Raw genomic sequence first — 21,677 nt, forward strand, 5'->3', positions numbered from 1 at the left:
CTCTTGCACCATCCTATGGTGCCACCCTTACATGCAGGGACTAGAGTTGTGTCTCCCTAGACTGTGTGCATCAATGGAAACACACAGTCCTGTTGCCCAGAATGACAAGGCATTCCACTGTTTCTCCCTCCTCCTCCCCCTCCCTTCTCCAGGCTAACAGACTGACTGGAGACTGCACTGTCCACTATTAACTCTTATCTTTGAAGACCGGAAGTTCAGGAAGCAGCACTGAGGCTGGATTCACAGCTATGCATTTTTAGTGCTTTTTGCATTTTGCGGATTTGCACTGCAGAACATGTTCCATAGGAAACAATGGTAAATGGACTGTAGTGCAAATCTGTCAAAAGCACTAAAAATGCATAGGTGTGAATCCAGCCTGAGGCTGGATTCACACTAATCCGTTTTTTGATGCATTTTGCAGAAATGCAGGGAAATATTTTAACATGGGTTCCTATGGAACATGTTCACATCAATGCATTTTTGTGCCTCTGCGTTTTTTGAAAGGGTCGGTGACTTTTTTTCCCGCAAAATGCAGCGTTTTGCATGTAATAGAATTCAATAGACCCGCATCCAAAATGCAAGTACTGCGTTTTTACCGCGATTTTGCCCCGATTTTGCCACAATTTGCGTTTTTTTATTTTATTTTTTACACTGTATATAGCTGGTTGCTAAGGAGGGGGCTGAGAAGCCGCCTGCTGTGTACTTTACAACCAATGAGTCATCAGCTGTCAGCTGGCTTCCCACTCAATGTAAAAAAAAAATGCCGGGTAAAAAAAAAATTATGAAAAAAACCAGTGTGGGGTCCCCCCCGAGGTCCATACCAGGACCTTGGGTCTAGTATGGATTTGGAGGGGACCCCCACACACCAAATTTAAAAAAAAAATGGCGGGGGGGTCCCCCCATAATCCATACCAGACCCTTATCCGAGCATGCAGCCCTGCAGGTCAGGAAAGGGAGGGGAGGGGAAAGGGAGGTTCCCCTCCTGAACCATACCAGGCCGCATGCCCTCAACATGGGGGGATGGGTGCTTTGGGGCAGGGGGGCTCTGCGCCCCCCACCCCAAAGCACCTTGCTCCCATGTTGATAGGGACAAGGGCCTCTTCCCGTCAAAACTTGCCTGGTGGTTGTCGGGGTCTGCGGGCGGGGGGCTTATTGGAATCTGGAAGCCCCCTCCATGTGAATGAGTATGGGGTACATTGTACCCCTACCCATTCACTAAAAAAAAAAGTAGTGTAGTGTTAAAAAATACAGTAGACAGTTTTTGACAAGTTTTTTATTAAAACTCTTCTTCTTCTCCGCTTCTTCCTCCGGTCTTCCTCCATCTTCTCCCGCATCTTCATCCTCCGGTCTTCTCCTTCTCCCCCTGCTTCTTCTTCCGCTTTTCTTCTGTCTTCTTTGTCTGGTGTTCTTCTTCCTCTGCTGCCGCTCCCGTTGACAAACCTCCTCTGATGCTGCGTCCCGCTGATCTGTTGGCGCCGATGTCCTGCTGGAGAATGTTGATAATATTATGCTCAACTTTCAATGTTGAGAGTTTAATACTACTTTAACTACTGTTATGTTCACCACTACAAGTGGGGAAGCGGAAAAAATGTTTCAGGTTGCATTCAGGCTCTGTTCACACCTACAAGCTTTTTTCTGCTGTAAGCCTCAGCTCTAAAAACGCCCAACAAGACAAATCCCATTCATTTCAATGGCCCTTATTCACATCTGTGCATTTTATCATCTGAAGCAAAATGCCTGAAGCTCAAAAAAGTACAGGAGCTTCTCTTTTTGGCAGATTACAGGCGTTTTCTGCTTTTTACATTGATGACCTTTTGACCTGTACAAAAACGTGGCAAAATCGCAGCAAAAATCACAGCAAAAAACGTATGACTTTCTGCCTGAAAATAAAATGCCTAGGTGTGAACAGAGCCTAAGCTCAAAAAAGAACATGAGCTTCTTTGGGGCAGATTATAGGCGTTTTCTTGCTTTTTACATTGGTGACCTGTACAAGATTGCAGCAAAAATTGTGACAAAAAAATGCGTGACTTTCTGCCTGAAACAAAAACGCTTAGGTGTGAACAGAGCCTCACACCTGAGCATTTTTTAGCTCATAAAACGCTCGCAAAACACCCAAAAAAAGCCTGAAAAACGCCCAACAAGCAAAATCCCATTCATTTCAAAGCCCCCTGTTCACATCTGAGCGTTTTATCATCTGAAGCAAAATGCCTGAAGCTCAAAAAAGTACAGGAGCTTCTCTTTTTGGCAGATTACAGGCGTTTTCTGCTTTTTACATTGGTGACCTTTTGACCTGTACAAAAACGCAGCAAAATCGCAGCAAAAAATCATGGCAAAAAAGTGCGACTTTCTGCCTGAAAACAAAATGCCTAGGTGTGAACAGAGCCTAAGCTCAAAAAAGAACATGAGCTTCTTTGGGGCAGATTACAGGCGTTTTCCTGCTTTTTACATTGGTGACCTGTACAAGATTGCGGCAAAAATTGCTACAAAAAAATGCGTGACTTTCTGCCTGAAACAAAAATGCCTAGGTGTGAACAGAGCCTCACACCTGAGCATTTTTAGCTCATAAAACGCTCGCAAAAACACCCAAAAAACGCCTGAAAAACACCCAACAAGCAAAATCCCATTCATTTCAATAGCACCTGTTCACATCTGAGTGTTTTGTCACCTAAAGCATAACGCCTGAAAAATGCCTTAGTCCCCTTTCACACTACCACGACTTCAAAGTTGCGCGATTTTGCCGCGATTTTACAACAATTTCAGGGAATGTCTGTGTAACTCGTATCAAAGTTGGACCAAAGTAGTACAGGAACTACTTTGAAGTTGTTGCAGATATGAATGGTACTCATTGGAAATCATAGGGTACAACTTGTCATGTGACTTTGCAGTCCCAAGTCGCAGGACAAGTCGCACAAGTGTGAAAGGGGACTAAATCAGCATATGGAGGCCCCGCCCCTTATGACGTCACCACCCATCATGCCCCAGGCAGCGACGTCATAAGGCCTCCGGGTGACATCGCCTGATGACCCCACCCCATGCCAATATAAGCAGTGGCACACCGCGCACCCAGCATTAGAGCTGGAGAGAGAGTTGAGTCAACGCCGGAGCTGGCTTAATAAATTACTTTAAAAACCTGTGTACTGTGTTTTATTTTGGACACTTTTTTTTAGGTGAATAGGTAGGGGTACAATGTATCCGATACTCATTCACATAGGGTGGGGGCCGGGATCTGGGGGCCCCCTTGTTAAATTGCAGATTACGATAAGCCCCCGTCCACAGACCCGACAATCAGCGGCCAGGGTTGTCGGGAAGAGGCCCTTGTCCTCATCAACATGGTGACAAGGTGCTTTGGGGTGGTGCAGGGCCCCCCATATTGCGGGCATGCAGCTTCGTACGGTTCAGGAGGGTGGTCGCTCGCTCGTCCCCACCCCCTTTACTGACCTGCTGTGCTGTGTGCTCGGATAAGGGTCTGGTCTTTTTTTTTTTTTTTTTTTTAAATGTTAATTCCTGGCTGTCGTGCTGATGGACTTTTTGAGTCACTGACCTGGAACATGTATAGATGTAAGAATTTCCTTACACCATTCTGGCATTCATTTGCTTATTCCAGTTCTGATTTTAAAAACACAGAAACCAGACACAGATAGGCAACTAACACTTACATAAGGATACCAGCATTGGCAAACCATATGGCTGGTGTACTTTCACGCATTGGTGACTGTTCACCTGCAAATAAGCACATCAAATACAATTTTATTTATCATTTGTTCTAAATCACTAAGCATGAACAAAGTATGACTTCTAAGAACAAATTCAAAGAAATGCATTTCTTGCATAGACCTATGAAGCTGAGTCACACAACGCAGATGGATAGGGAGTTAATTGAATCAGCGTGATGCTGAGCTCCACCCTCCAATTATGTTTAAGGGCCCGGCGATAGACTCACAGAGGGATTTTCAAAGGCAAAGAAAACACTGAGTCAGTGTTCAGAAAAGAAGCCGTGTTAGGGCAGGTTTTAAAGAATGAATGTTAATCTGTTTTTATTGACATGCCAACATATTAGGGTGTTCTGTGCGGTGATGCCCAGGCAAGACGCACTAGAGCTATTGCTGTGCATTTTTTTCTGATGATAAGATGCTATAAGAAGTGTGAATACAAGTTTTCAATTTTTTGTGTTCAAAAAGATGGTCTGCTAAAATTTGCATCTAGTGTCTAAAGCCCCATACACACTATTAGATTTTCTGCAGATTTTTGTCTTCAGATTTATCAAAACTATGTAGTGCAAGGGCCTGCCTGATCGCATACAAATTGAAACTATTAATGTTTGACCTCATATTACATGATCAGAAAAAAAGGGGGGATTAACTGTGCATAGGTGAAAATGTGTAAACAATAAGAAAATTGAAAAAGCTGCGGATTCCTATATGTAACACAAAGTAAAATCGTCTTCGAAAAAATGGAATCGCGCTAATGAGAAACTGGTGTGCGTACAAGTGACGCTCAGTTCTCCTTTGGGGTAAATCCCAAATAAAGTGTGTAAACATATGAATTATATAAATCACCAATATATAAAGTAGAATGACAAATAAGTAAATCATCAAAAGTGCAATCTTGATGTGCAACAGTGAAAGGAATACATATGTAAGTCCATATAAAACAACAAGATCAATCACTCAGGTGTTTGTTGAAATTCAATTGAGATCCTGCTAAATAAGGACAAGGTGCTTAGGTCCACCACCACATATAGAGTGACTGGCCGCTTACCAGAAACTCATGACCCCCGCTACAGAGGGTCTGAGTAAGCTGTTAGATCTGATTGCTCCGGACCACCACCGAAAAACCGAACATTGGCACTGGGATGGAACGTCAGGTGCCTTGATGGGGATGGATGGATCGGCTGGACGTCAGACTCTCAGCAGAGTGATAAAACCATATACGGAAAAAAGCTCCAATAGTGTAAAATCTTAAGGCTTTATTGAATCAAAATAAATGTATATACTCACATGTAAAGTGCAGAGATAAGCGCCTAGAAAGAGGTCTGGAGCACCAACGGTATGCTCACAGACAGCCCGTCCTGCTGGTATCACAACATCGGTGGGAGGTGACGCGGACACGTCGCTCTGCCCTACGTGGCGTTTCGTAATAAAATTAATAAAATTACATCTTCCAGGGGCCACTGGAAGACGTAATTTTATTACAGAACGCGCGTAGGGCAGACCGATGTTGTGATACCAGCAGGACGGGCTGTCTGTGAGCATCCGGCTGGTGCTCCAGACCTCTTTCTAGGCGCTTAACTCTGCACTTTACATGTGAGTGTATACATTTATTTTGATTCAATAAAGCCGTAAGATTTTACACTATTGGAGACTTTTTCCGTATATGGTTTTATCACTCTGCTGAGAGTCTGACATCCTGCCGATCCATCCATCCCCATCAAGGCCCCTGACGTTCCATCCCAGTGCCAATGTTCGGATTTTCGGTGGTGGTCCGGAGCAATCAGATCTAAGGCCCCATTCACACTAGCGCGTTTTTTGATGCATTTTGCATTTTGCAGAAATGCACGGGAATTTTTTAACATGGGTTCCTATGGAACATGTTCACATCAATGCTTTTTTGTATCTCAGCGTTTTTGGAAAGGGTCGGGGACTTTTTTTCATGCAAAAAGCAGCGTTTTGCATGTAATGGTTTTCAATGGACAAGCATCAAAAACGCAAGTGCTGCGTTTTTGCAGCGTTTTTGCAGCGTTTTTGATGCGTTTTTGCCGTGTTTTTTTTATTTTTTTTTATTTTTTTTTTTTTGTAATTTTTTTTTAAGACTGTAAAAAAAAATGAAAAAAAAAAAAAAAAAAAAAAACGCAAAACGCAAATCGCGGCAAAAACGCGGCAAAAACGCCGCAAAAACGCGGCAAAAACGCGGCTCAAAAACATGGCAAGCATGAAAAAAAACCTCCAAAAACGCTCAAAAGCAACATGCATAGGTGTGAATCGAGCCTTACAGCTTACTCAGACCCTCTGTAGCAGGGGGTCATGAGTTTCAGGTAAGCGGCCAGTCACTCTATATGTGGTGGTGGACCTAAGCACCTTGTCCTTATTTAGCAGGACCTCAACTGAATTTGAACAAACACCCGGGTGATTCATCTTGTTTCATATGGTATTCCTTTCACCGTTGCACATCAAGATTGCACTTTTGATGATTTACTTATTTGTCATTCTACTTTATATATTGGTGATTTATATAATTCATATGTTTACACACTTTATTTGAGATTTACCCCAAAGGAGAACTGATCGTCACTTGTACGCATACCAGTTTCTTATTAGCGCGATTCCATTTTCTCATATTACATGGTTTTGGTAAATCTGAAGACAAAAATCTGCAGAAAATCTAATACTGTGTATGGGGTCTTAGGCTGGGTTCACACCTATGCAAAAAATAGCAGGAGAATGTGACTGGCTCTCTATGGAGCCGGTTCCCATATCTCCGCAGCAGGTCCCGTGCGTTTTGCACTAAAAACATGTGCCTTTTTTGGTCCCTTTCAAGTCTGAATTCAGCCCAAAATTTGGGCTGAAATCGGACCTGAAACGGTGAACCAGCACGCACCGGACCCCTGCCGTGAGGAGGATGCGGCTCAGCCTTAATCTCTTTTTGGGCTGCATTCATCTTCAACTGAATAACTGCTAAATTCAATCCATATTCATTTACCTATTTCAATTCTCTTCTGTTTGGTGGCAGAACACAGTATGGCTGGGTAGAGGGCTGCATGGGTAATGTTGGAATAACAAGAACACGTAATTGGTGATACTACCTTACAATGTGCAAAAAGTGAAAGGTTTACTGTTAATTTTCAGTTGTCAGAAAAAAAACCAAACTATCCTAAAGCCCCGCACACACTATCAGAAAATCGTACAAAAAATACAGCTTTTGAAGCGATCATACAATAGATACTCTGATCGTTAGTACACAGATGTTGTCTGAAATTTTCTGAAGGGACAAACAAGAACATTTTTCTCGTACGGTACCAGATCGTACGATTTTCATCTAATCAGTACAGTTTTCGGCTGAAAATATAATACAAATACACTACAACACATTACGTTACTCTAGAATTTTTATTCTGTCGTACGAGAATTTTCGTACTTTAGTAACCTATTCGTTTTTGATATGGAGATTAGCATCCAAAAAAAAAAATTGGACAATCATTCTTCCTATAGTCTCATTGTGTGCACTAGGCTTTAATGGGATATGGCGCTCACCTAAGTCACAATAAGGATAGAATTGCTTCACAAACACACAAACAAATCAAGATCACAGATGGAAAATGTACCCTTAGGCCTGATTCACACCTATGCATTTTTAGTGCTTTTTGCATTTTGCAGATTTGCACTACAGAACGTGTTCCATAGGAAACCATGTGAAATGGACTGTAGTGCAAATCTGCAAAATGCAAAAAGCACTAAAACTGCATAGGTGTGAATCCAGCCTTGTGCCCCGTACACACGGTCGGATTTTCCGACGGAAAATGTGTGATAGGACCTTGTTGTCGGAAATTCCGACCGTGTGTAGGCTCCATCACACATTTTCCATCGGATTTTCCGAAACACAAAGTTTGAGAGCAGAATATAAAATTTTCCGACAACAAAATCCGTTGTCGGAAATTCCGATCGTGTCTACACAAATCCGACTGACAAAGTGCCACGCATGCTCAGAATAAATTAAGAGATGAAAGCTATTGGCCACTGCCCCGTTTATAGTCCAGACGTATGTGTTTTACGTCACCGCGTTTAGAACGATCGGATTTTCTGACAACTTTGTGTGACCGTGTGTATGCAAGACAAGTTTGAGCCAACATCCGTCGGAAAAAATCCTAGGATTTTGTTGTCGGAATGTCCGAACAAAGTCCGACCGTGTGTACGGGGCATTAATGTGATTGTAAAGTCAGAAGGTTTTTATCGTAATGCATTCTATGCATTACGATAAAAAGCCTTCTGCGTGCAGTAGCCCCTTCGGCCCTTTAAGGCCTCGTACACATGGTACTAAAATCAAAAGTGAAAAGTCTGAAGACGAGCTGTCTGCAGATTTTCGACAGACAATTTGACTTTTACATCAGACAAAAGCTGGATGTGCAGGCTATAAAATTTTTGTCTGATGTGAACTCAACATCTAAATTTTTGGATGGTCCGTACAGAAATCCGTCACACAAAAGTCGAAAGTACAAACACACATGATCGGAATCAAGGAATGACTGGAAAGAGTTTGGTCTTGTAAACTACCGTTCGTAATCTAGAATTAACATTCGTGACGTGGCAATTGATGAAATGTCAAAATTTTCATCTTCTTTAATGGGATAATAATGAAGCTGCTTTGCATGTAGTTATGCCAAACATATTTTAAAAGGCATTTGTTTTGTACGATCTAAAAATCGCGAATCAACGCTCACCAAACTTCTACTAACATGAAATTAGCATAAGGGGCCCAAAGGGTGGCGCATGAGAAATTAACTTCCTCTTTATACTCTCATAGTACGTCACTATGTTCGTGTTTGTCAAATGACAATTTGCGGATAGTTAGTATGCTAGACAAAATCCTGCACACGCCCTTTTGACAAAAATCAGACGCTCGATTGTCCAACAATCAAACCATGTGTATGAGGCCTAATACTTACCGGAGCCTTATCTCTGTCCAGCGATGTCCACGAGTGCCTCAGCCATCTGGGCCTGGCTGAGACACAGCAGCGGTACCATTGGCTCAAAGGCAACTAACCAATCAAGAGAGAGAGGGGACGAGGCCGAACTGCAGCTCCATGCCTGAATGGACACACAGAGCTGCAGCTCGGCTTGGGTGCCCCCATAGCAAGCTGATTTCTGTGGGGGCACTGAACGGGAGGGAGGGGCCAGGAGCACAGAAGAGGGACCCGAGAAGAGGAGGATCGGGGCTGCTCTGTGCAAATCCACTGCAACAGATCAGGTAAGTATAACATGTTTGTTATTTTTATATTAAAAAAAAACAAGACTTTACAATCACTTTAAGCCTGGTACATACTGATAGTTTGTTCAATAGTTTTTCAACCTGCTGGATTTAACAAAAAAATAACTGACATCTCTGGTCGGAGCCGCTGTACTAACAGTCTGATGTTAGTACAGCGATCTTCCCCGCTGTGTTGCTGTGTTCTGACAGGGGGATGCCCCCCCGCCAGAACACTCCAGTCAGTGCTCTCCGCCACTGGCTGAGACCACTGCTGATCGGGAGCTGGTCAACTGCAAGTTTTTAGTCCAGACAATCGGCCCATGTGTACTACGCATTAGATTTATTAATAAGTCTATGCTTTTATATATGTAAATAACCCTTAAAGCAGCAGTAAACCGTGGCATTAAAAAAAAAAATCCCTGCAAGACAATGACATAGTGTACTAGTATGCATAGCATACTAGCACAATATGAAATACTTACTGTACCTTAGAACAAAGCACTCTAGCGGTGCACTGTCACTGCTGACAGAGCTTTCATCTTTACCCAGTCTAACGTCCGGGTTTGCAGGCTTGAATGGCTAAACTGCATGATGATGTCACCACCGTATGCATGCCATGGCACAGAGCTCCGAAGGAACGGCACAGGTATGCAGCTCCATGGGAGCGCATGCACCAGTGATGTCACCGGCTGCCCAGTGGCGTAGCGTGGGTTGTCAGCACCCGGGGCAAGGCAAGTAATTTGCGCCCCCCCCCAACCTGCGGACTTTTAGCTATCCCTGAGTCCCTTCAAATACAATAGTACTGACCTACCTGATTCCTATACTGACCACTACACTACATTGTCCACTACACTGACCACTATACTATACTATACTGTCCACTATATTACACTGACCACTACACTGTCCACTATACTGACCACCATACTACACTGTCCACTATACTGACCACTATACTTCACTACACTGTTCACTATACTACACTGTCCACTATACTACACTACACTTGACCACCATACTACACTGATCACCATACTACACTGTCCACTATACTACACTACACTGTCTACTATACTACACTACACTGTCCACTATACTACACTACACTGTCCACTACACTACACTACACTATACTGACCACCATACTACACTGACCACTATACTACACTGTCCACTATACTACACTGACCACTATACTACACTGACCACTATACTACACTGACCACTATACTACACTGACCACTATACTATACTGTCCACTACACTAACCACTACACTACACTGACCACTATACTACACTACACTGACCACCATACTACACTGTCCACTATACTATACTGTCCACTACACTAACCACTACACTACACTATACTGACCACCATACTACACTGTCCACTGTACTACACTACACTGACCACCATACTACACTGTCCACTATACTACACTACACTGTCCACTATACTATACTGTCCACTACACTAACCACTACACTACACTACACTGACCACCATACTACACTGTCCACCATACTACACTATACTGTCCACTATACTACACTGTCCACTATACTATACTGTTCACTACACTAACCACTACACTACACTATACTGACCACCATACTACACTGTCCACTATACTACACTGACCACCATACTACACTGTCCACTATACTACACTACACTGACCACCATACTACACTGTCCACTATACTACACTGACCACCATACTACACTGACCAACATACTACACTGACCACTATACTACACTGACCACTATACTACACTGTCCTCCATACTAAACTACACTATACTGACCACTATACTAACCAGTATACTACACTACACTAACCACTATACTGACCACCATACTACACTAACCACTATACTACACTACACTGTCCACTACACTAACCACCATACTAACCACTATACTACACTACACTGACCTCCATACTAAACTACACTATACTGACCACTATACTACACTATACTGTCCACTACACTGCCCCCCATAGTGACCACTACACTGACCTCCATACTATACTACACTACACTGTCCTGCCTACACTAACCACTACACTACACTGACCACTATACTACACTACACTGACCACCATACTACACTGTCCTGCCTACACTAACCACTACACTACACTGACCACTATACTACACTACACTGACCACCATACTACACTGTCCACTATACTACACTACACTGACCACCATACTACACTGTCCACTATACTACACTACACTGACCACTATACTACACTGTCCACTATACTACACTACACTGACCACTATACTACACTGTCCACGATACTACACTGTCCTGTCTACAGTCTCTCGCGCCCCCCCCCCCCCCCCCCCCAGTAACAAGACTCTCACTCACCTTCTTATCCTGGCTGCTTCAATCCGGAGGAGAAGGAGAAGACAGCGGTGGCTCACATTCTTCTCTCCCCTGCGCTCTGCTTGCTGCCATGTTCAGTGTCCAGCGCCCTGTGATTGGGCGTATGGGGGGTCATGTGCGGAGGCGGGACTTCAGGAGCGATCGAGGACAGGCCAGCCCTACGCCTCACATGACCCCCATACACCCAATCACAGGGCACCGGACACTTAACATGGCGGCCGGAGCCCGGGGACACAGAATTAGAAATTAGGAGGAGGCAGCCAGTGACACATACTGGCGCCCCCCTAAATATCGCGCCCGGGGCCATGGCACCCCCTGCACCCCCCACGCTACGCCACTGCGGCTGCCAAAAGAGAAAATATTGCCCAAATGGTGCACATTTAGGAGATCTTCATTTTACCTACAGTTATTAGTTAGCTTTATTATAAACTTACCTCTAGGTAAAAATCACAAAGTGGACTTTACTACTGCTTCAAACAAATGACTTTCTGTAGTATCTATTTGGAACTGTGGAGGTCTAGGCAATCGCAGTGCACAAAGCTATGTCTGGTAATGTATGTTTGTGAGGTGTCTTGTAAAAAAGCGCTTTTCAGATCACACCACAGCATTTCAGAAGGATTGAGGTCAAGACTCTGTCTTTGCTTTGTTTTATATTGCAGAGTTTTCTTTTTTTTTTTTCTCCATGCTGTTGATTTACTCCTGTATTCTGAATATTTGTCATATTGCATGGTCCACCTCTTTGAGTTTTAAGTCCAGAACAAATGCCCTACTATTTTGCAGGCTCTGAAGGAGCAAAGCAACCAAAGTCCACGATCATTCCTCCACTATGCTACTGTAGATAAGCAGTATTTTGTTCTCTGAAAACATAACATTGTCTATGCAACCTTTGTCTCATTTCTCCACAGGAGACTATTCTATTAGCTCTGTAGAACATCTACGGCAGCGATGACAAACCTTGGCACCCCAGATGTTTTGAAACTACATTTCCCATGATGCTCAACTACACTGCAGAGTGCATGAGCATCATGGGAAATGTAGTTCCAAAACATCTGGGGTGCCAAGGTTCGCCATCACTGATCAACCCCGAGCTAACATGAAACTTGTTCTTCTTGGCAACCTTCAAATTACAACAGTGTGTTCCATATTTTTCTTATGGCAGATTTATTAACACAGATTCTTTCAAATGCAAGATACGCCTGATGGCCTCAGCTGTCAAATTTTTCATCTGTATGAAAACTTTAGGGCAAAATCCAGATAATGTTTAAACATTTATGGTAGTGTGGCTATCCAAACTACTTGTGTTTGAGTAGAGTGGGTCGTTAACTTTTCCAGTTCAAATGAATAGCCACTCACCTAATCTAAGTTGAATGTCAAGTTTGCCAACATTGAACAATGAATCTGACCAAATCCCTTGACAATATTAACAGGCTGTCTGTAATTGCCTTATTTTCACAGGTTAATCTGTGTATGCCTGTGTAGTCTTAACAGTTCTCACAATTCATGGTTTGCCAAGGATAAACTTTGTTTAACGCCTAGCCAGATGGAACTAGTCATATAAATACTATAGGGATGAGGGTTCCTTAGGTATTCCTTTATGCCATTAACCTTCAAATGATCATTCCAAGCTTTACACTACACAGGGGACTTGTTAACGCTATGGTTTTTATATAATGTGCTGCTATCAGCGTGCTGCAAAGAAACCTTATGCTTAGCCCGCCGCAGACAGGGGAACCTGTATATGCAGCCTAGTAGAGATTAAAACATGTAAACAATACTAAAATGATTAAATACAGCGAGCGAAGCACACAAAAGAAACCATAAAAGGCACATCTAAGAGACCTTTTTATATTACGCCACCCAATAGTAAATACACCCAGCAGCATTAGAATGCCCACACCTCCGCTTCATAAACACTTTATTGTTTCCATTTTACAATTAACCAACCCAACTAAGTTGAGCAATTAAGCACAGCGGGTGCTTCCTATTATTTTATATTATTTCAATCGCTTCCATAATCAATGTCAAAAGCAACATGATGGAAAGAGAAGCTACTTACTTTTTTACAATCAAACTACAAATAATTATATTACACAATAAACTGACAAGAACCAAAAAGAAAGACATTTAAATTTATAATAATACACTAGAGCTGCAGGTAAAAAAATAATAGCGCAGAAAATAATCCCATCAGTACTGCAGAATGTCAAACAGACATCATATTCTATAGTGTGCTGCTATTTTGTATTTTTCCAAGACTTTTCTCTCCTCTAAAGCAAATCCTTTATCTTTTGCTCTTCACCCTATGTCAGACGGCTTGCATTCTCTTTTGTATACCTGTCTAGGGATTCAAACGCTTCTTTTGGTTCAGTTCCAAGACCCTCAGCATCAAGCTCAAGGTCTTTTTTTTTTTTTGCAATCTTCAGATTCAATGCGGTTCGCAGACTCCCTTTCAGCCCCTGACTAGTGCAGTATGCCATTAGCCTATTCCCTATTGTCCTCACTACAGCCAGTGCTAGGCAGCACGTGCATGTGGCAGCGTGTCGTGCTGGTGTGCTGAAAGCCTGCTTTTCTCAGCGCAGACTGCAAAGTTCAGGCACAGCAGGGGAACATATAATTAAACAGAGCCAGACTGTTCAGTGGGCAGTCAGTCACGGATATTTAATTAGCCAAGGCTGGCGGCTGGTTGGTTTCTTGGCTGTGGTTTGAAGATCAACAACTGGCAGGTTTCATAGGTTTAATATACGCGGCGGTTGCATTAAATTTGAGATCACAAATGCTGGCTGATATGTCATCATGAAGCATTCCTAAATTGACAGACTTTTATGGCATTATGTTACACACAGAGACAAATTTTATAAGATGAGCTCTCATGAGCATTTCCACTCTGTTATCATTGTGTTATACTGTAGCTATTTTCTTCACTTTTCTTGATTTGTACAGAAAAAAATTCTTAATAAATATAGAATGGTTTATATTACACTATTCTAGAACCATGCAATACGCTGTTATTGCACTATAAATAAACTAAATATTTGCACAATGATTAATACCTTTTATTACAAAAATACAACTTGGGCCTTTTATTTAAAAGGTAAAGTATTATGGTTTTGTGTCAAAGTTACTGTTACGTTTATTTTTAAGTGTATATGTTTTTCAACTGAAATTTTTACATTTTTAATATGGACATTATTTGTTTTTCAAATAAACATTTAATGACAATGGATTCTCAGAGCACTATTGGTTTTCCATATAGAAACCACAGCAATCGTTTTTGACCTACTTGAACCACACTATGGGGTTTATTTACTAAAATTGGAGAGTGTAAAATCTGGTGCAGCTGTGCATGATAGCCAATCAGCCCCTAACTTCGGCTTGTTCAATTAAAGTGATTGTAAAGCTTTGTTTTTTGTTTTTTTTTAAATAACAAACATGTCATACTTACCCGCCACTGTGCAGTTCGTTTTGCAAAGAGTGGCACCGATCATTCTTTTCTGGGGTCCCTCGAAGACACTATCAGCTCCTCCCCGCATCGTATAACCCCCTTGGAGAAGCGCTCTCCTGGGGGGGTTACCTTGCGGGCACACTCCCAAGTCCAGCATTTGCGTCCATGGACGCAGAATGTAGGACTCGGCCCGCCCCCCTGGCGCCTGCATCATTGGATTTGATTGACAGCAGCGGGAGCCAATGGCTGCGCTGCTATCAATCTAACCAATCAGCTGCAAGCAAAGTTTGCAGTACATGAACTATCACTAAATGTGGACTGTTTAATGAGTTTGTAGCATGGATCACTTTATTGCAATATCATGATCGCTATATTAATTTCCATTATGAGAACTTTATATGTAATAAATGCAAAGTAAATATGCTGCTTGGCACACTCACATTACAAAAGTAATAGTGATATAAATTAATCAATTGTACCTTCTGTCCTGGCCTGGGGGTTCCCCTCGTGCTTCTCTCTCCCCCCTCCTCCTCCTCCTCACGTCACAGCCAGAACCCACCCCAGGCCGGGGAGAAGATGCAGTGAGGGAAAGCTGCGTGGAGGAGGGTAGACGGAGCATTAGGCTCCGCCTCCGCAAGTCACCTTACATGCAGCCAGTCACCGGCCGCCTATGGGGGCATGAGTCGCTCCCCCCTCGACCAAGCACGCCCATACAAACCATACTATTACCCATGATATTTGCAAGTGCCGGCGCCGCTACAGCAAGTGCACGGCCACCGGGGTCTGCATACGTGCGTGAGGCGGCTGCGGGATTCGGAAAGACGGGTCGGGGGGCTTTCTCTCAAGTGCCGCCCTAGGCCTAGGCCAAAAACACAGCACTGGTAGTAGGGGAGGTGCTTTTACTAGTGAAAGGCATGGATCCGTGTTCCTGCCTTACAGGAACACAGGATCCATGCCTTCTGTACTAACAGAACGACAGTCTGCCTTTTTTACATAGGCAGACTGCCGTTCTGTCAGTGGGTGCTGATGGACATTGGGTCCATGGAACCTGCTGATCAGCTCCCGCTGTGTAAAATCACAGTGGGAGCCGGCCGCCAGCAGCGCACACTTACGCCCAATACCCAGAAGTGCAGAATCATGTATATACGTGATTCTGCACAGCGCAGGTGCCCTGTAGCAGTAAATGTGCTATGGGGCGGTCGGCAAGTGAATAAACAAAACCTTGTATCTTGTACTTCCTTGTACTTGTAAAATATGCTTTGATTGCTATGCTATAAACATGAGTCTCACAGACACATATAAACCCAACCATAAACCTTAAAAAAGCTTCCAATACACACTGTACACACTGAATAAACAGAGAGCTAACATTTTGTCTGTCTGAAAAGAACTTAATTAAATAGTCAGGGACTGCAAAGCAACCAGCAACTGTTGAGACATTGAACACTTTGGTGAGAAGTATGGAATGTATGGTATAGTGCAGGAGTCCATAATGTACAGCATAGTGTATATAGTGCAGGAGTCTTTAAGGCAATGAGCAGGGGTCAGAGCTGTGCAATGCACAGAGTGCTGCAGTTAGTGTTGGCTTTAGAATGCATAACATAGAGTGCAGGGGTCCAGGGTGTGTAATGCAATGCGTTCAGGGATCAGGAGTATGAAACGCACGAATGTGGTATATAACACACAGAAAGCAGGGTCCAGGAGTACATAATGCACAGAATGCAAGGACAGGAGTGTGTAATGCACAGAATTCAGGGTCAGTATGATGTTATGCACAGAATGCAGGGGACAGGACAGAGTGTGTAATGCATAGTAGGAGTCAGGGGTAAAAAACAAAAAGAGTGCAGGAGTCAGGGGCGTATAGCACACAGTGTAGAGGTAAGGAGACTATAAAACTCCCAAGCAATACTCTCCCCTACTTTACACTTTCAGCAAAAATCCCCACTCCCTCCCCTCCAGGAAAAAAAATAATAAAAAAATCCAGCACTAATCTGCACACTCACCGCTCCCAGAACAAATCATTGCCCCCCCCAGCACAAATCCTCTTTCCCCCTCCCAGAACAATTCCCCCCAAATCTCCCCCCCAGAATAAATCCTCTTCTACCTCCCCAGTCCTCTCTGTCAGCACAACCCCCATTCCAGTAGAAACTTCCCTCACTGAATTTACCTCTCCAGATCACGCCAGCACAAATCCCTCTTCCTGTTATGAATCCTCTCCCCACTTCTACTACTAATCTACCCCCTCATCCCAGCACAAACCTTTCTTCATCCTCTTTCAAACCCTCCCAGCACAAAGCCTCCTTCCCCAATCCCTCCTCCCAGCACAAATCCTCCTTCCTCAATCCCTCCTCCCAGCACAAATCACCCTCCCCCAAATCCTTCTCCCGGTACAAATCCTCATCCCACTTCTAACACAAATCCTCTCTCCCAAATCCCCCTTCTAGCACAACCCCCATCCCAGAATAAATCCTCTCCCTGAATACTCTCCAGCACAAATCCTCTTAACCCCACACTCCCCCAAATCTCCCCTCCCAGCACAAAAGCCCCCATCCCACTTCAAATCCTTCCTTCCCCAATCCTCTCCAGCACAAATCCTCCTTCCAAATCCCCCACACCAGCACAAATCCTCTCCCCAGTTCTAGCAAATCCTCCCACCTAAATCCCTCTCCCAGTACAAACTCTCCCACCCAAACACAAATCCTTTCCCCCCCTTCTAGTACAAAGCCATACCTCCCAACTGTTCCAGTTTTGTCAGGACCTTCCTGAGATTTTAACAAAATCCTTAAGTCCTGTGAATTTTGGGCTGAGTCCTGAAGCCCAGTGCTGGAACAAATCACCACGCTAGCACTGGCACCTGGGACACTTGCTTGTATTGCTTGTGGGGTTACTGGGGTCTCACACCATCTCTCCAGCACAAATTCTCTTACCCCCCCAAATCCCCCCTCCCGGCACTAATCCTCCCTTGCCCCAATCCACTCCAGCACAAATCTTTCTTCCCCAAAATCCCCCACACCAGCACAAATCCTCTCCCCAGTTCTAGCACAAATACACCCACCCAAATCCTGCTCTCAGTACAAACCCTCCCCCAAAACACAAATCTTTCCAAACAAGTTCCAGCACTGGGCTCCACTAAGTGGAGCCCCGGGGCCCACTCACAGCCTTTATGGCAGCCAGCATCTCTTTGATTTGACGAGAAGGGGAAGGGGATATGTGCTGGGAGGCACTTTGGGTGGTGAGAGGATGTGCAATTCTAGAAAATGTCAAACCAATGGGCAGTAGCTTTTCCAGCAGTTTTTGTTAGTGTGTGTTGGAGTTGGAGTAAATAGGGATAAATGATAGAGCATTTTAAGGGAGAGAAAGTTACTGCTATACTGCGCCATATACAGAGCTATACAGTGCTGCCTAACAGTGAATCACAGTGTGGTGGGTTACAAAGTTTGGACTGTGAATTGTGCCCTCTGTATTCACTGTGATGTATTATGCATTCTTGGGGGTGGGCAGCAGCATTAACTTGCTGATGAAACAGACAAAGCTGTTTTTTTGTTAGCAGGACATCACCATATACTAGTGCTGTAAAGTTTAATGCACCAAATAACTACATTACGAAGTACACCAAAGCACCATGTCCTGCATTCCTATATTTTCATTACTGCTAATAAAGTTAGGGAATTCCCTCAGTTCACCATGTCTGATAGGCAGGGCAGGACTTAGGGTGGTGGGGGCTCCTGGGCTTGAGTCACTTTCGGGCCTACCTTCTATACATATGCACAGCTCTATAAAACAGAAATAGAAAAGGACAAGGTGTGCCAGACTCAGTGCAGTGTTAAAGAACTTCTGTTTAATTGGATAAGACAAAACAGCCAAATGGCTACTCACAGAAGTAGATAATATATAAGCGTATAAGCGGGGGATACTGTACTGGTATTCGTCCTAGGTCCCCGATTAATAAAAGCAATAAAAATGGACAAAATGATAATTACCGTATTTATCGGCGTATAACACGCGCCGGCGTATAACACGCACCCCAAGTTTAGGAGAGAATTTTAAGGAAAAAATTTTTTAGGAAGCAATTTTAAGGAAAAAAACTTACATTTAAATGCCCATTAATGCAGCCTTATCAGTGTCCATCTGCAGCCTTGTCAGTGTCATTGCAGCCTTGTCAGTGTCAGTGTAGCCTTGCCCCAGTGTCATTTGCAAACTTGTCAGTGTAGCCTTGCTCCAGTGTCATTGCTGCCTTCTCATTGCAGTCTTTCAGTTTTAAAATGGCGCCGCCGAGATACAGAGCCGGCTTTAGGCCGCTCTCGGCGGCTTTCGGCGGCTCTCGGCCGCCCTCGGCGGCTTGCGGGGCTGGCGGGGCCCGTGGGGCCCCCTATTGGCCAGGGCCCATGGGCTTGAGCCCCGTCAAGCCCAATGGAGAATCCGGAACTGCTGATAGGCAAAAAAGGAAAAGCAAAGGTTCATCACACGGAGCTAGAAAGGGGTGAGCAGGTTACGTATCTGCAGGACAAAGAAGTGGTCAGGATGCACCTTTGAAATGCAGGGCAAGTCTGCCTTTTCTTCCTGGCAGTGTGTCTATACAGCCAATGTATGCATAGGAAGTGGTGAAGTAGGTAACCAGGCCTTCCTTATCCTCGTTCCTCTTCTCTCAAGTGCAAAACAGCAGTTTCATCAGTAGTTGCAAATGCACCCTCTTCTCTCTTCTCTTCTACAGCAAATCCAGCTGTTGGCCTGAAAACTGGCTTGGAGGAGCCTGCAAAAAATATTTCAGCACAGCATTCAGTAGCATGCTGCAAGAGGATGCACAGGAATACATTTTTTTTCAAATTCTTTATTTGTAAAGAAAAATAAAGTATCCATCAATAAACAATATAACAAAGGCACCAAAGGTGCCATGGCACATCAACCGTAGTTACAGTTCAGGGTAATACAGTCAAATGTGGAGGTGCTCGGAAGCAAGTCAGTGCAGCATCACTGCCGCACAGACGAGCCTTCCATTTAAAAAAAAAAGAAAATCAGGTGGTGGTGACCATGTGCATTCTGCTTGTGTTGAGTTGTATGAATGAACGCTTCACATTTTAGGATAGAAGGAAGCTAGATGGTATAAACATAGGGTCACCGTGAAGGGTGCCGAGACAAGATGTGAAGAGGATGTGGAGGGGAAAAGGGAGAAAAGAAAAAGCAGGGGGGGGGGGGGGGGGGGTTTGGAACCAGGGTGATGGGACGCATACATGCTACAGTACGAATGACAGGAGGACCTCAGTCCCCAGAGCAGCTATCTAAGAGGGACTTCCGTTTATCTGAATACATGAACATGTTCCAGTATGCCCATGTTTTCATATATCGTTCTCTTTTGTTTTGTGCGCTAAGTACCAGATCTTCCAGAGTATTGACACTCCTGACCTTATTGAGCCACATGGCGATGGAAGGAGGATTGGGGTCTTTCCAACACAGCGTGACACAAGCTTTGGCAGCATTAGTCAAGTGGCAAAGGATTGATTTTTTGTATGTCCGGATCGGCATCTGTGAGCAGTGGAGCAGGAAGAAGACCGGATCCTGCTGGAATACATTTTATCAGATTTAAGAAAGAGAGTGCCAGGAGCATAGAGGGAGGAAACAATAGGGAGGGAGAAGCAATTGCAATTGATGTTCCTGTAGCTGCAGCTTACTGTCAAGAGATGAGGCAGGATATTGTCTGGGGCTGCATGAAGAGAACTGAAGGGAGCATCTGCCCTATTCCATTGAATGGCACTGCTATCCTCAGATTTGCTCCACAGAGCTCACTAGTCTGGGATTTATTTAATGCATCCTTTGCTGACAGTACCATAGTGATTTGCATGCAAAGTATCATATGTGGTAAATCTTACAGTCATTTGGGTACCACATACTTGAGGAGACACATGACTATTCACCACAAAGCTTGGTGAAAGCACCCCATGAATTATATAGGCTGCCAGATAAAGGCCAAGATTCCTTCTACTTGCCTACCCTTTTCACTGGTCTCTCCATAAGAATCTCCCTCTGCATTCACTCCAACATCTGTGGTCCAAAACAACAGGGATGGAAGTCTGACTAGGGGTTTTAGAAGCTTTCACTATGGCACATCAAGCAGGAAAAAATGTTGGCAATGGTTTATGCAGAGTAGGGCCAATAATAGGCTTCAACCTTGCTGTAGTTGTCCTAAACCCTCCACCATCTCCAGCAGCATACTTGACCAGGCAGGTATCTCTTTCCCAGGTTCGGTAGCAGAAGACAAAATTATTCACCCAATCATCAACATGCCCAGCATCTCAATGTCAGCTTGGCAAAATCTCTGGCTTTATAGCTGCTTCCTTCCAGGCTGGTGGAGTGACCCTTTCCTTATCTTTGCAGCCTATGCTGCACTCCAATATCAAGTATTCACAAACATTTTTTCTCCCAAAAGGCCATCTCTTCCCAGCATGTGGAAGCAAATGTCTTCATATCACTGGACCATGCAGTCAGTGGCAGGTTCCATATACACATGATCTAGCAAACATGGGCAGGGATATTACATATCTTTTATGGCGGAGCAACGTTGACAATCTGTAAGGATCCAGGATGAGGCACACTGCTGGAGCTGGTGGTGCCTCCCTGTGTCCTTCAACTTGGTTATGATGACAGACCCCCCTCCTCCTCAATGGCTTCAGCCAATGACTTGTCAGAACCACCAGTCCCCCCCCCCACCAAGAGACCAAGAACCTAGGCAAAATTTTTTTAGGTTGTTTTGCTGCTAGTATATCTGGGGGACAGAAGCCACATTAGGATAGAGATTTTGTCAACTCTGCAGGGGCAAGCTAAGAGGTGATTGACCCCATGCCACCTTGTCCCAGGAAAGGTTGAATGCATTTGC

At 44.0% G+C, this 21,677-nt stretch overlaps 1 long non-coding RNA gene across 1 annotated transcript; it reads right to left on the reverse strand.

The window, feature by feature from the left end:
* Positions 1 to 1,317: 1,317 nt before the first annotated feature.
* LOC141130037 (uncharacterized) lies at positions 1,318 to 14,106 on the reverse strand. Its single transcript, XR_012241960.1, has 3 exons — positions 13,702 to 14,106; positions 3,657 to 3,720; positions 1,318 to 1,483 (listed from the first exon to the last, which is right to left on the reverse strand). It is a non-coding gene; the product is annotated as an uncharacterized lncRNA (long non-coding RNA).
* Positions 14,107 to 21,677: the final 7,571 nt, after the last annotated feature.

Source organism: Aquarana catesbeiana, linkage group LG02 (genome assembly GCF_042186555.1).
Source record: "Aquarana catesbeiana isolate 2022-GZ linkage group LG02, ASM4218655v1, whole genome shotgun sequence".
Lineage (NCBI taxonomy): Eukaryota > Metazoa > Chordata > Amphibia > Anura > Ranidae > Aquarana > Aquarana catesbeiana.